At 39.0% G+C, this 12655-nt stretch overlaps 1 protein-coding gene and 2 long non-coding RNA genes across 5 annotated transcripts in view; all 3 read left to right on the top strand.

Moving 5' to 3' along the window:
• The window catches only part of LOC149091982 (uncharacterized), a 202016-nt gene that overhangs the window by 41538 nt on the left and 147823 nt on the right, over nt 1-12655 (top strand). The gene's annotated exons all lie outside the window — the stretch shown is intronic.
• The window catches only part of mthl15 (methuselah-like 15), a 141650-nt gene that overhangs the window by 4862 nt on the left and 124133 nt on the right, over nt 1-12655 (top strand). The window lies entirely within an intron of this gene.
• On the top strand, nt 3657-9738 carry LOC149091984 (uncharacterized). The gene is made up of 2 exons (XR_016196437.1): nt 3657-4055; nt 9316-9738. It is a non-coding gene; the product is annotated as an uncharacterized LOC149091984 (long non-coding RNA).

Consider the following 12655-nt stretch of genomic DNA (forward strand, 5'->3'; position numbering starts at 1 on the left):
GTGTGTGTGTGTGTGCAAATTATTATTGAAATATCAGTTGCGTGTAGGGTTCAGGGGATATCGTAGTCGAACAGTCTCGATTACAGCTTTCTTACTTGTTTTAATGTTGTTATTACTTCACTTGCGGAAATATTTTATTCGTTAAATATTTGTTTAATCGAACTCGGTTTTTATACCCTGAACCCATTGAAAATGGGAAATCAGGGTATAATAATTTTGTTAAAATGTATGTAACAGGCAGAAGCAGGCGTGGCAGACCCCACAAAGTATATATTCTTGATCACGGCGACGAGCTGAGTTGATTTGGCCCTCTCCACCTGTCTGTCTGTAGAAATTTTTGAACGTGTCGATCTCATAAGAGCTAGAGACTTCAAATTTTTTGTTTTTAAATGTCCGAATATAGCGCGCATATCGCGTTCATCACTTTAAATCGATAATTCATCCCATTATTTTGTTTTCGATAAAAACAGTTTTAAAAAGATATCTCCTACATTTTAAAGGCTAGAGTATCCAATCTTTAAATATATATAAAGACGCATTTTATAGAATTTCGGTTTTTGTTATTAGAAGTAGTGCATACTTTCGGGCTCCCACTGTAGTTAAGCTGGGTCTAAGTTACTGCGGTCTCTAAAGTCAAATTTTATTAGTAACCATTGCCCTTTACAGGCTTCACGCCGTGGTAGTTGGAGCAAAAATGGATGCCATGATGGAGGACGAGCTGCAAGCTTTCGTTGCAGCGATTGCCACAGCATTAACAGAGGGCTTTGCCGCAGCCGTTGACATCTAATCAGAACTCAATAGTTGAGTGCCAGGGATCCAAGTCACTAAAAGAAGTGTTAGCCCAAATAGGAGTATGGGGGTCAGCGGCATATAAATGCCTTAATGAGAGAGGAGCTGGCTAGGCTGGTAAATCTCCACAAGACGGCCGAAGCGTTCTGTAATCGGCCGGGCAAAAACTGTGAGTTACAGACCACGCCGGTCAAGATAGTAGAGAAAGCTAGCGCTAGAGCGATTACAGGTAGCAATACACTCAAGCGGTCAAGGGAAGTTGCCTCCCAACAGAGGAAAGCTTGCTCAAAAAAACCGAGGCCCAATGAAAGTGCAGCGAACCCAAAAGAGCCAATGGATCTGCGGGCTACAGCTGAAAATCCAAACCAGGCAGGTCGACAGAGAAACCCAACAAGCTTGACAGTAGTGAAAGGACGCAAGCCTATGCAAAAACGTCCCAGAAATGACGCAACTGCGATTTCAGACGTAGGTGGTTGTAGCTATGCGGACATGCTACGTGTAGTCAAGGGCGACCCAATTTTAAAGCATCTGAGCGTTGACGCACAGTGTTAATTCTGCCGGCGTTGCGTGGCAAGAATAAAAAAAGTGACCTTAAGCGATTTAAAAAAAATTAATGCCATATGAAAATGAATCGATCTATGGGATGGCTACTGGAGATCTTCGCAACACTAGATGTTGCACTGCTCAACACTGGCCACGAGTTCACCTTCTGTCGGGCTGTATACGGATCTGTAGTTGACATTACCTATGTCACGACATCCTTCATTCGGGAAGCAACATGGAGTCTTTTTGATAGCTATACGGGCAGCGATCATACGGCACTTCTGTTCACAATGGGTGAGGCGTCAAGCTTGTGGAGAGAATCGTATCGGTTGGATACTTTTGATCCCGCGGTCTTTTCAGAAGCTATTCAGTCTCTGGGCACAATTGGTAATGCTGAGGCCAGAGCATGCCAAATGGTAGTCCAAATTCAGAGTGCCTGCAATAGGAGCATGTTACGTCGCAAACAGTTCACACAACAGGAGCCTATGTATTGGTGGAATGTACAAATAGGTGATATTCGACGCAAATGCATCCAGGCGAGAAGAAGTTACCAACGGGCATGGGAAACAATTAGCTTACCAGGCAGCTAGAAAAGAGTTAAAGAAGGCCATTCGGACAAGTAAGAGAGAATGCTTTTTAGAGTTGTGTGACTCAGCCGAATGTGACCCTTGGGGTAGGGCATATAAGATAGTAGTTAAAAGACTATACTCAGGTAGACAGGTGCAGCCTACGGATTGCTCGGATCTTAAATCAATTGTGGAAACGCTCTTTGCAGAACGAGTAAGCTCCATTCATGTCCCTGTGTCCGAGGCTGCTGACCAGAGATCAACGAGCACTCAAGTTGTTTTAGTTACAGACGAGGAAACCTTAGTAACTCTCAGAGGTCTTAGAACTAGCACAGCTCCAGGGCTGGACGGGATCCCAAATCGTGCGCTAAAGCTAGCCCTCGCCTTGCACAGCAACGATGTCTCCTTCTAATAAGCGTCATAAGCTCCGTCATCCTCTATGCTATGGGCAAGAGCGATTGCAACGCCGAGCTACAGCCGGAGCTTCAGCGCCATCTACAGACTGAGCGTAATCAGAGTCTGCTGCGCATTCAGAACAGTCTCTAACGACGCGGCGCTCGCCACAGCCAGCATGGTCCTTTGGAGGACTTAGTCGCCAAGGCCGTGGAACGGAATGCACACGAGCCTATACGACGCAAACGATATTAGAGCGAACAGCATTGCATGATGGCAAAGAAAATGGAACAGCTCAATTAAAGGGTGGTGGACACATACTTTTATCCCTGAGCTTGAGCCATGGATAACCCGCAAATACGGCGAAGTTAATTTTTATCTTTCACAGATTCTATCGACCACGATGAAACCGACGAATGCTCTTGGTGCAGACGAGGTCTGGTGGAGGACGCCAACCACGTCTTATTTGAATGTGGACGCTTCCTAGAGGAGAGCCGTTGTCTGGAATAAGCATTGGACCGTTCCATTAGAGCGGACAACATGATCAGCGTGATGTTGGAATCGGAGGCAGCTTGAAAACTCATAAGCACCTTCGCGACCACAATCAGGATGGAGCTTCGCAGAATCGAGCGAAGTCGCGCTATCCCAAGCTAAGGGAGTCCAAGGTGCTTGCGAAGCAATGCTTCACGGCCGTCCCGCAAACATCGTGCGCTACCCTTAGCCTTAGTTGTTAATAAACGAATATAAAACAAGTAAGAAGACTTTAGTCGAGACTGCTCGATTAGGAGATACCCTGAACCCTCCAGTCTGATATTCCAATCGCTCTGCACCTTTTTTAAGCACACATACATACACACGCACGTATTAGAACGCGCTCTGCTAACTGCGCAGTAAGCAGCGACTGCGCTTGGGCTGCGCTGCAGTGTGTTCAATATTAAACGAATTTATTTGTTGAATAATTTATTTTCTAGACGTCCAATCTTAATGAAACTTTCCAGAACATTCACTTCGTGAATGAGTATAACAATAAAAACAAGTAAGCTCTAGTCGAGACTGCTCGACTACGAGATCCCCTGAACCCTACAAATAACTCATATTTCAATAATAATTAGCACACACTTACGCGCACACAAATACACACACACGCATACAAACAAACACACACTCACATATGTGACTGCGCTTGGGCTGCGCTGCAGTGTTGGCAATAGACGTACGATCGTAATGAACGTAATCATAATGTTTAAATGTATGTGTATACCGAAGCACAAGTCTCTAGTATTTGATATACGACTTTTACAAAGATGAGGGTGAGGGGGTGAATATAGGGGTGGGGGGTTACTTTTAATAAAAATCGTAATTATATAAAATGCGTCTTAATATAAGTTAAGACTATCGACAATCTAAGGAAGCTGGAGAGTCCAGTCACACATTCAAGGGGAGAACTAAATGAGTAGAACTGATTTGGTTCAGTTTATATTCGGACTAGAGAGAGTTTAGATCTATTGTTACTAAATTACATAAGATATATTATTTCATTGAACACAAAGTTGTTTATATTCACAAGAACCCAACACAGCGTCCCTAATCACTAGTGCTCTAGTGCGGGAGAGCTTACCTGGAGCCCGAGCAAGGGATCCACATTCTTCACGGAAAACGTGACGTGTCAATAATTCTATAAAAATAACTTATTAAAATAAGCAAGTACAAATAAATTGTTCCAATCCAATTGGGCAATTGTTGGCAAAATTACGAAGTGCTTCTGTGATTTGCAAAACAATGGGGTGAAAGTCCTTGCCATAACTGAGAGACAGTTCTCAGTGAGAGTGTACGGTCGTTTTCGTTCTCTGCTCAGCAAATTTGCCTCATTTTTATAATTAATCATTTTTATTAAATTGTTCACACAACTGCGGTCGGTTTGTTTAAATTTTCCTATGCAAGGTTTGATCCGTGGTTTGCTGTGTCGCTTTTAAAATTGCTTTTTAATTTGTTGAAGTTTGGTGCAGCGTCGTATTTACATTTATTTTGCACTTTGCTATAGTTTTCTATTTTCTGTGCGCTCTCCCTGTCTTTACTCTTTACTCTTCACACGTTAGTTAGTGTGTGAGCATACTTGCTCTCTCGATTGCGGTCGTCGTTATGTGCAATTAACTCTGTGTTTCCTTCGTTACGCTCTGTAACGGCTGTTTTGTTGTTGACTATCTCTCTCAACATAATCTTTCGTTCTGCTCTTCAACGGCTGATTGTTGTTGGACTCGCTCTGTCAACACTTTTTACTCTCTTTGTTTTTATTTCTGTTGCATTTCTTTAATTTTTAATTTGATCCCAATTGCCAATATGAGCTGCTGCAAAAAATCTTGCACGTTCAGGCAAGCAGTGGATTCTGCACAAGCGCAATTTGTCAATTTCTGGTTGTGCGATAATATGATGCATATTAAATGTGCAGGTCTCACTGGTCGTGATTACAAGATTATGTCCACGGTAAAAATTGGTAGTGGGGGTGTTCGCTGGTTTTGTCCGATTTGTTTAGAAAGACAGATCAATTTTTCTAAAATGTAAAGCGCTGTAAGGGCTGTTTTTAAAACTGAAAAAGATTTCTAAGCAGTTATCCAGTGATATGGCTGCTGCTGAAGAAATATTAACCCAGTATAATTTCGAGAGTCCCCCGCCTCATTTGGAGTCTTTATCGTTGTCGGTACCTCCCTCTGTACCAACACCGTCACCTAATTCGCTTGCCCTCCTCGCCCTCCCTCACCTTGCGCTCAGTTTGGTCATCCGCTCCTAACTCACTTGATCCTATATCACCTGTTCCTGAAGCTATTGGTTCTTCTGTTGAGGCTGCTATTGAAACTCAGGTTTCTCTTCAAAAATTGGAATCTTCTCCAAGTGTTGTTCAAGCCATGAGTGTCAATAATTCAGCCACTCCCGACATTTCCTTACCAGTTGTCTCATGTTCATGAATTTAGACCTAACAATCGTAACAGATCTACCTATTTCTGTAAATCTACCTTCGGTGCAATCGTCATCAAACATTGTACCAAAAAATTAAATACTTTCCAATCTTCTTCGCAGCTGTCTCTGTTCTATCAAAATGTACGTGGCTTAAATTCTAAACTGTAAAGTCTATTTTTACACAGTTTTAGTGTACAATATGATATTTTTGCATTCACTGAAACGTGGCTAAGTAATAATATTCATAATAGTGAAATCCTTTCAAGTAATTTCACTATTTATAGACTCGATCGTTCAATGCGCAGAGAGGTGGTGTGTTAATTGCGGTTAAATCCAGTATCCTCTCTGATGTGTTCACCTTTTCGTCCCTTCATGAAGCGGAGATTTTAGGGGTAAAATTAACTCTAACATCGCGCTCAACATATTAATTGTATTGAAGAAGTTTATGAACATGTGAATGATAGAGACTTACTTCTTGAGTTGGGGATTTTAACATTCCCAACACTTCTTGGTCAGCAACTTGTAATACAAATTACTTTATTCCGACAATTGATCACTATCTGTTTGATGAATTGTTTAACCTGTCTCTGTTTCAGATTAACTCTATTTCTAATCAACTAAATCGCACACTTGATCTTGTGTTTATTAATCATGATTCGCTCTTTAATGTCGTGAGATCGACTCCTTTCTGCATACCTGAGGATATACATCAACCCACTTTAGAGGTATTATTAGCTGTTGATAATCATCTCAGTTATACTCCTTTGGCTTCTAATCCAAGTCGTTGTTATCGCAAATGCGATTTTGTTTTGCTTAATGAATTAATTCAACAGACTGGTCTATTTTATATGAGTCGAATGATATTAATTTGGAAGCATCGTATTTTTATTTTACCTTAAACTCTATTCTGGATGTTTGTGTCCCTCTCTGCCGTATATCGCCAGTTTCAAAAAAGCCACCTTGGTTTACCAAGACTCTTTTGAACTTGAGAAACATTAAAACTAAATGTTTTAAAAATTATATAAAGTCTGGTTCAAGTGTTGACTGGTCCAAATATTCTATTGGCAAGTCAAACTTCAATCTTTTAAATTCTAGCTGTTATGAGAATTATCTTATACGTTGCAAACGTCAGTTTGCTCGAGATCCCAAACAATTTTATTTATTTGTAAACTTGAAGCGTAAATCTTCTGGTTTGCCGTCCTTATTTGTCCTTGGTCGTGAAAAAACTTGCAATGACCAGGATTCCTCTGATCTATTTGCTGATTTTTTTCAATCACCTTATTCTTCTGCTTATCTCTTACTGCAGCCTCCCTGGCTGCGGCCATTAGGACGTTGAAATCATATTTTCTCCCGGTGCCGATAATATTCCTAGTTGTGTGATTAAAGAGTGCAGTGTTTCTCTTCAGTCACAATTACTAAAATTGTTTAAATTGTCCTTGGATACAGCTGTGTTCCCTTCAATTTGGAAAGAATCATTCATCATTCCCTTACATAAACAAGTAAGAAAGCTCTAGTCGAGACTGCTCGACTACGAGATCCCCTGAACCCTGCAAGCAACTGATATTTCAATAATAATTAGCAAACACACACGCACACACACACGCATCCATACAAATACACGCACACACACACGCATACAAACAAACACACGCACACACATACACATACAAACAAACACACGCATACACACACACACTCACATATACAGGGGATTGCGCTGCAGTGTTGGCAATATTATGAGAATTTATTTGTTGAATAATTTAATTTCTAGACGTACGATCGTAATGAAACTTTCAAAACGTAATCATGATGTTCAAGTGTATGTGTATACCGAAGCACAAGTCTCTAGTATTTGATATACGACTTTTAAAAAGATGAGGGTGAGGGGGTGGATATAGGGGCGGGGGGTAAATTTTAACAAAAACCGAAATTGTATAAAATACGTCTTAATATATATTTAAAATTTGGACACTCTAGCTATAATGATGTTGGAGATATAATTTTTTAACTGACTTTCGATAAGGTTTTTATCGATAAAAAATATCGGAATGAGTTATCGTTTTTTAGTGATAAACTCGATATGCGCGCGATAATTACGGACATTTTAAAAAAAAGTTTAAGTCTCTAGCTCTTATATCTTCTGAGATCGACGCGTTCATACATACGGACAGACGGACGGACGGACGGACGGACGGACGGACAAACAGACAGACGGACAGGGGCAAATCGACTCAGCTCGTCGTACTGATCAAGAATATATATACTTTGTGGGGTCTGCCACGCCTCCTTCTGCCTGTTACATACATTTCAACAAAACCATTAAACCCGGATTTCCCATTTTCAAAGGGTTCAGGGTATAAAAAGGTGGAAGATCTGATATTTCCAACTATAGAGGCATTGCGAAATTATCTGAATTTACTTCGCTTGTCAATGACAGTTTTTCTAAAAAAATGCAAACGGATGTTATTTATACTGACTTCAGTAAAGCATTTGACTCAGTACATCATCACATACTAATTCTTGAGCTTGAACGCTTAGGATTTTCGCCTAGACTTGTATCTTGGATTTCATCCTATTTAATTGGTAGAACCCAAAGAGTCTTGCTCAGAACAGCTATGTCTAATGTTTGATTATAAAATTAGCAATATTTCCTTACGACGCATCCATACAGTCAAAGATCTTGGTGTTCCCTTTGATTGTACACTAAATATTAATCTTTATATTTCTACCATCATTAATTAAAGATCCTTTTACCACCAAGCGCTTATTTACTTCGCTTGTGCGTCCTATATTAAAGTATTTCTCTGCATAACTGCATCAGCATAAACTGCATCAGGATCGTATCGAATCGGTCCAAAAATAATTTCTTCTCTTTGCTTTAAGGGATCTTCGATGGGACAGTAATTTACGATTACCGTCTTATCATAGTAGGCTCCAGCTTATTGATCTTCCATCGCTAACCAATCGCAGAACAATTTTAGGAATTGTTATACCCTGAACCCATTGAAAATGGGAAATCAGGGTATAATGGTTTTGTTAAAATGTATGTAACAGGCAGAAGGAGGCGTGGCAGACCCCACAAAGTATATATATTCTTGATCAGGGCGACGAGCTGAGTCGATTTAGCCCTGTCCGTCTGTCTGTCCGTCCGTCCGTCCGTCCGTCTGTCCGTATGTTTGAACGCGTCGATTTCAGAAGATATAAGAGCTAGAGACTTCAACTTTTTTTTTAAAATGTCCGTATATATCACGCGGATATCGAGTTTATCACTAAAAAACGATAACTCATTCCGATACTTTTTTATCGATAAAAAACCTTATCGAAGATCACTTTAAAAATTATATCTCCTACATCTTTCAAGCTAGAGTCTCCAAATTTAAAATGTATATTAAGGTGTATTTTAGACAATTTCGGTTTTTGTTAATCCACCCCTTAATCCACCCCCTCACCATCATCTTTGCAAAAGTCGTATATCAAATACTAGAGACTTGTGCTTCGGTATACACATACATTTCAACATTATGATTACTTTTTGAAAGTTTCAGTACGATCGTACGTCTAGAAATTAAATTATTCAACGAATAAGTTCTCATAATATTGCCAACAGTGCAGCACAACCCAAGCGCAATCGCCTGTATATGTGAGTGTGTGTGGGTATTTGTATGTGTATGTGTGTGCGTGTGTGTGTGCTAACTATTATTGAAATATCAGTTGCTTATAGGGTTCAGGGGATCTCGTAGTCGAGCAGTCTCGACTAGAGCTTTCTTACTGTTTATTATTTTTGTTTTTATTTTTTTTTATTTTAAGAATTATTTATTATTTTATCGTGTTAGATATAGTTAAATCTACATTTATTATTTGTTTTCTAAGTTTTCTTACTAACACTCTCTTTTTATAGCATCGTTAGTTTCACTTACCATATTTGGCTGTGAGACGTGGGCATAGCTGGCCGGACTGGCAAATAAAATACCCCCATCGGGTCGGTGTTACTATTGATGTTATATCCTGTACTTTGTTTAGGCTTTTTTTTTTTAAATTTAATTTGACTCTCGTTTTTGTCAATAGCTTTAAGAAATAAATAAATAACATAATACAATAAATAATAACATAATTTCTAGCAAGTGTTGGTGCACCAGACAATTCTATAACATAAAAGAAAGCGTGGCTAAATGGTGGTATTGGCAATACCTAGGTTCAAATCCATGTCGAGACGATTCTAAAACGAAATATAAGAAATTCGCAGGCATAATGGTGGTAAGAGATTGATTCTCGTATCAAGGCTCAAATCCTTGCGGTAAGACGAATGTCTTAAAAATTAAACGTGACAATTTCCACCTGTGTTCAATGATGGGTTTCCGTATAAATTAAAAAAAACCTAGTGGTCAAAGTTAAGTTTAAAGCACTAACTATATAAAAAAAATTAAAAGGCGGTTATCTGGAAATCTCTAATCAACAAGCAAAGCATAAATATACATAAATAAAAACATGAATTGCAGGAGACCTTCTATTCGATCGTGGAATAACTCTTACCCTAGTAGGTTTTAGAACCAAAGAGGAATATTTTGGGATAATATAAAAGAAACAAGTAAGAACGTTGCAGTCGGGCGCTACCGACTGCGGAATACTCATTCACAGTCCCTTTGTAAATTTAATTTAATTTGGCTTTAAAAAAAATTAGTACAAAACAATTATGCTTTTTGATTATATTGTAGCTTTTGGTAATTTTTATCGAGTAATCGATAATTATTATATTGATCGTGTACTTTTTGAGTACAAATGTATGGTAATTTTCGTTGATAGCTTTCGGTCACACCTATTGCAGATTCTTAAGCGTTTGCTTACATTACAAAAGCGCGCTTTTTAGCATTCTAAGAATTGCGATTGATTTCTGGATTTTCTAGCTGTTATTGTAGTTTTGTCAGATGACGCTCTGTTATTAGCTTATTGTATTTTAGCTACCAGATTGTCAAGCAAAACGATAGTGTGGGTGATAGAGGCGTCGCAAGTTATGTTACAGCGGCGGAGGTTCAAAGCCTCTTCAATATTGTGTGTTTTTTTCATACATATTTCGGTTTTTATAAAATAGATACTTATTTTATTCCTTTTTCTAATTGAAAAATTTTATGTTTAAATTTGTTTCTTCTTAAATAGCCCTCATATATGTATGTACGCATATATGCATGTATATGTATGTACATAAGTCTGCACGCATATGTAGCATCAAGCATTCCAGCCTTTCTTATGCACGCGCTCATTTGTATGTGTGTATGTATGTACACATAAATGCAAATTATTTTTGGATCTCATTTTAATTACAGTTGTTGACAGTAGGTGGTGGCGCTGTCGGCAAAGGCGCCGGTTCAAATTTGTTTTGTATTTTGACAAACATGGCTAGGTGCGAGTTGAAATCCCGGGGAAAACTCTTTTTTGTAAATTGCAAATTTTGTTATTTTAGCTTTTATATTTTTTAAATATCTAAATTTTATTTTTAAATTTTATAAAAATCTTTCCTTCCGTGTTATCAATGCCTATTAAGCCTATTTGTATATACATGTACATGCATATGTAGGTAGCTCAAGCATATAAATGTCGCAATTAGATAATACAAATGCCGATTGCCACGCCCCTAGTGGCCGTAGACACCTCATTTTTGGCCAGTTCTTAGAAAGAGCTAACGGTAACGTAAATGCGAAATTTGAATGCTTACGCTCAAAAAATGTGAAAATTACAGGGTATTTTTCGATATGCCACGCCCCCAAAAAGGCGTGACAATTATTTTTGGGGCATCGATAGAGGAGATTACCAGTAACTCAATTATCCGAATTTGAAGCTTCTAGCTCTTAAACTGTAGGAGATATAAAGTTTTGCGGTTTGCCACGCCCCCTTTGGGGGCCTTTGGCGGACATATATCCACCATAGCTTGTTGGTGGTCAACTCGCGTATATATACCAAATTACAAGTCTCTAGCATCAATAGTGCCTAAAATATAGCCAAATTTGAAAAATTACTATATCTTTAGGTCCGATTTGCCACGCCCCTAGTAGGCGTAGACATAACATTTTTTCATCAGTCATAGAATTATAGCATTAGCTCACGTGCGAAATTTCAACGTTCTAGCTTTAGAACTTTATGAGATACAGTTTTATCTGATTTGCCACGCCCCCAATGGGCGTAGATATATCCACCATTGCTTTTTGGACTTGGGGGGTCAACGCGGATCTACATACCAAATTTCAACTTTTTAGCTCTTCAACTAACATGATTTCTGGTATATCGGAAAATGCATTCTCCGATTTGCCACGCCCCTAGTGGGCGGATCGGGAAAACTTTAACACTATGAATCGGAGTTATACACGAGTATGTGTTCCAAATTTCAAGTCTCTAGCTTCAATAGCGGCGAAATGAACTGCGTTCATACGGACAGACGGACAGCAAGACGGACATTGCACAAAACCAATATACTAATTCACTTCGTGAATGAGTGTAAAAAGTAAAATAAATAAATTAATTAATCGAAAGCAAGAGAGAGACCAGATGATTGTGGAAAACCCTCACCTAAGTAGGACTTACACCAAAAAGGATCCTGAGGGCTTCAATTAATTCTAAAACACACAGCGCAATAAAACGCGTAGTAATACACATAATAATTCAATATAATTAGTAATTCAATGAAATAATATATTTTATAAAGCGCAATGTGACAATCAAAACAAAAACTGGAAAATTTTTTCATAAATCACAGTTAGAAAATAAAACAAGTAAGAAGACTCTAGTCGAGACTGCTCGACTAGGAGATACCCTGAACCTTCCAAGCTGATATTCTTATCATTCTGCACTACTTTTATGCACGCACACATACATACACATGCATCCACCCTCACGCGCCCGCGCTCTGCTAACTGCGCAGTAAGCAGCGACTGCGCTTAGGCTGCGCTGCAGTGTGGGCAATAGTATGAGAATTTACTTGGTGAATAACTTCGTTTGTAAACATACGATCCTAATGAAATTTTCAGGGCGTAATTATATGGTCAAAATGTGTGTACATTCCAAAGCACAAGTCTCTAGTACTTCAGGTACACAAATTGGGGACGAAGGGGGCGTGGTATCCAAAATCGGTTGATTACAAAATGTTTGTATTCATCATATGTATAGACACAGTAAATCTGAAGTCTCTAGGTGTAATAGTACTCCGATGAGGCTCAAAAAACTAAATCAAATTTTCGAATATTTTCGATAAAAAAGTTATCGGATGAGTTAACGAAATAAATCAAACTCGTACTGCGTATGGTATACACGAGTATGCACACAAAATTTCAGCTCTCTAGCTCTTATATCTTCTGAGATCTCGGCGTTCATACGGACAGACGGACGGACGAACTTACATCTAACCAAAACATTCCTTGGTCAGCAGC

This window comes from Drosophila navojoa, chromosome 3, assembly GCF_054131105.1.
Source record: "Drosophila navojoa isolate 15081-1374.11 chromosome 3, UAZ_NAV_1.0, whole genome shotgun sequence".
Lineage (NCBI taxonomy): Eukaryota > Metazoa > Arthropoda > Insecta > Diptera > Drosophilidae > Drosophila > Drosophila navojoa.